Genomic DNA, 3,929 nt, shown 5'->3' with positions numbered 1-3,929 from the left:
TGTTCTTGTGAGTTTCACTTGTTTTGGCCACTTCCTGTACCTCCCTCAGCCCATTAGCCTCCCAGATAAGATCTAGGGAGCATTATAAGGTCAAGCCTAATTATGCTAAGAGGACTGTGCCCTCTAAGCTGGGACTTGTTTGTGACTTTGCCAACAGGTCAGTCCGAGGCTTAACCCTATAGCGTTTCCCCTCCCATGAAGCTGGAGGCTAGGGGCACCCTACCCCTTCTTCACAGGCTTTGTTGGGGGGACCCCTGAATCAGTGTCTCCCCTCCCCCCCCCCCGCCCCCAGAAGGCTGAGAGGAGAAGAAGGCCGGTGAGGGAGAGCGGCATCTGCACCCCCGTACCTCCTGCCCAGGTCAGTCTCCGCACTCCCCTCCACCTGAGGCCCCGTGCAGACCCCGCCCCGCTCACCCCTGAGAGGGGGAGGCCCTGCACTCCCCCCGGGCGCCCTCCTCACTCTCCCAAAGCCCCGCTGCTGCTCACGATGACCCTGGGGGTCGTTGCTCCACGATGGTTTAGGATTTGACTTTGTTGGGCCTCCTGAGCCGGTTTCCACTCGCCCACCTGCTTCTAAGGTCCAGATTGGTGTTGATTGCTCTGCTGCTCTCCCCGTCGCTCTGCCTTTATGCGTTCCCTTCGCCCTGACTTTGATGGAAGTCTTGGGGAGAGCACAATTAGTTGCATACGCCCCTCGCCTCTTTACCCAGGAGTCCCAGGGGGCCTTGCGCTGACCTACAATGGGCTGCGAGGCGGGGCGTGGACAAGAAGCATGACTGGGTGAGGCACTGCGTCCTTGTTAGGACCTCTGTACTGCTCTCCTCCGAAAGGGCTAGTTGGTCAGGACACTGGGTTTGGGATTGATTTCTAGCTCCTTTGTTAGCTACGGAGAGAGTGTCTGCACGGAGGTTTGATTGGCTGCTGGAGCCCATGGCCCTGGTCCTTCTTGAGGCTGATTTACCCCAAGTGCCTGACGTGGGACTCGGGGTGGGTCTGCGTGGGGACCTGGACCACTGCCCCCCCTCCCCCGCTCCTCCTCCATGTGGGGGGTTCACAGCACAGCCACCCCGTGTGAGGCAGCCTCTGGGCTGCCTAAACGGCAAAGCCCAAGTTAGAACAAACTGCCTTAATTTGGGGACTTAAACAAAAACAGTATTTGATTTTACAAATCCTGAGCCTACAAACCTCAAAGTGTTTAGCATCTCACCTCCACCCTGTCCCCAAACCCCGGCTCTCTCCCAGCCGCCAGCCCTGCACTGGGGTTCCCTGGATTCGGGTTTCTGATCTTTGCTCCTTACACAGAAGTGATGTTTCCTGGGAGAGGCTATGAGCACCCGGGCCCCGCACCTGCTGGGGACAGAGACGGACATCTGCAGGAGCCCTGCAAGGCCAGGCTGGAAAGAGGAAGGTGGCGTCAGGAATGACAGAGCCTCTCCCCGGAGCCAGGCCAGGCCCACTGAGAAGGGTGGGTGATCATGGGAACCGTGTGTGCCTCCTAGGGCCACACAAGAACTGGTCCCACTGAGGAGCGGCCCACTCCCCACCCTCTGCCTGGTCCTGTGCTCAGAGCTGGCTCTGACCAGCGCTCTCAGTGGCGCTGCTTGGGTGGGGCTGACCAGGGCGAGGCCCAGGAAAGGCTGCCTTGCAGCTTCCTAAGGGGAGGAGCCAGAGCTGGTGCTGCGTAGGCCCTCACCCCCTTCAACAGGGGTCGCCTAAGACCATCGGAAAACACATATATAATTACATATTGTTTTTGTGATTAATCACTAGGTCCTGCCTCCCCCCCCGCCTACAGAGCCCCCTGGGGGGGAGGGGGGGCACTCTCGGCCAGCCTCGGGGGCCCACCTGGACAGCACTCCTGCCACTCTTGATTCAGAATTCCTGGGACTTCAATTTTAAGAACTCTGAAGGGTCAGGGAGGGAAGGGCCAGCCAGACCCGGGTGAGGAGAGCAGAGCAGGGAAGAAGAAGGCAGCTAAGGGACAGCAGGGGGCCTGACAGTAAGAAGCTCAGGAAATCCTTGCCAAGTGGAATAAGGGAAACACACAAAATAACGACAAGGCCAAATGCTTTGAGCAACTTACAATCAGCTAGTGCAGTGGTCGGCAAACTGCGGCTCGCAAGCCACATGCGGCTCTTTGGCCCCTTGAGTGTGGCTCTTCCACAAAATACTGACTTCTGCTCATGGGCTACGAAGTTTCAATTGCACTGTACATGCGCGCCCGCACCTGATATTTTGTGGAAGAGCCACACTCAAGGGGCCACCAAGCCGCATATGGCTCACCGGCTGCAGTTTGCCGACCACTGAGCTAGTGAATTACATGTTTGATCTTCCCTAACCCAGGACACTTAGGAGCAAGTGGTTTACACATTCCAGGTGGTCCTGGTGCCTCTTCAGTGACTTTCTTGATGATTTCTTTAAAAATGAAACTGCTCAGAAAATAACCCCTGACCCCTCTATAAGCACATGTTGATGAATCAACATATTGAAGGACACACCTGAAAAGCTAATAAATATTCTGTTAAGACCCTCCCCTAAGTCCTCCCCTAAGATTCCTCCATCCAAAGAGAGAGAAAGGACAAAGGAGGCTCGGCACATCCTCGCAAGAGCACACTCACACCTTGCATCTTTGCTGTTTTTCTCCTAAACCAGCGGTTCTCAACCTGTGGGTCGCGACCCCTTTGGGGGTCCAACGACCCTTCAACAGGGGTCGCCTAAGACCATCGGAAAACACATATATAATTACATATTGTTTTTGTGATTAATCACTATGCTTTAATTATGTTCAATTTGTAACAATGAAAATACATCCTGCATATCAGATATTTACATTACGATTCATAACAGTAGCAAAATTACCGTTATGAAGTAGCAACAAAAATAATTTTATGGTTGGGGGTCACCACAACATGAGGAACTGTATTAAAGGGTCGTGGCATTAAGAAGGTTGAGAACCACTGTCCTAAACTCTGAGGGACTCCATGAGACTCACAACCAGGGGAGCAGTGGGCAGTGACAGCTCGACCCAGGCTCACCCCCTGAACCTGTCTCCACGGCCCCTTTTCTCCGACTTTCTCCTGCTGCTGCTTCTGCCTTAAACCCTTCCTTGTTTCACTGTCCATAAATATTCTCTCAGAATCACCTGGACTCATGTTGTGAGATCTTTCCTGCACGAGGTCAAAAACCCACACACTGCCGGTGAGCCCAAGGCAGACCCACTCCGGCCCGCACTCTGTCCAGTAACAATTCAGGCAAAGTCCCAGCCTCTGCTGGGAACTCTGGAGTGTAAATTACCCATGGGAGCTCATCCAGACCCAGAGCAGGGAGCTGAGCTTTCTTCACGAGCAATGATCTGTGGCTACAGGGTATGTTGGAGGAGGAACATGCACATCACCAGAGCCAAGGGGAACTCTCAGGTACAGCCCTGAGAAGAAGCAGGTGCACAGGCCTGACGAATGGGTGCTACAGGACCTGGGCAGAGAACCAAAAATGCCAGTGCATTTAGCAAGTAATTGGAATAAAATTCTCCCAAAGACAAGTGGCGCTCAGTGAGGCACAGAATTGCAGAACGGGAAGGAAGGTCAACAGTGCTCATAGGCAGACTCCCAGCTCCTGCTCCACTCTCCCTGTGGATAAGGAGGCTCCCCTCCTCTGCAAAGGTTTAACATCCAACTTAGCCATCCTCTCTCTAGCCCCCAGGGCCCTGTCTGACCCTCCAGCTGCTAGAGAGCCTTCGATGACTGCTGTGACCCTAGCCTCACCTCGCCAGCCCCCGCCCACTCACTACAAGAGACTTTCAGGAAAGAGATGACCTGCAGGAAGAATTTCTAGTGACTCTAGCCACTGCTCCCTTCTCCATGCTCACAGGTTTTAGAATTGACCAGTGTTGGGGTTCAGAACGAGCCACCCAAGATGTGCCTCAGCAACAT

The sequence above is a fragment of the Myotis lucifugus genome, unplaced genomic scaffold, assembly GCF_000147115.1.
Source record: "Myotis lucifugus unplaced genomic scaffold, Myoluc2.0 scaffold_298, whole genome shotgun sequence".
Classification (NCBI taxonomy): Eukaryota; Metazoa; Chordata; class Mammalia; order Chiroptera; family Vespertilionidae; genus Myotis; species Myotis lucifugus.
The sequence above is the reverse complement of the archived record's forward strand: the minus strand, read 5'-3'. Positions refer to the sequence as shown.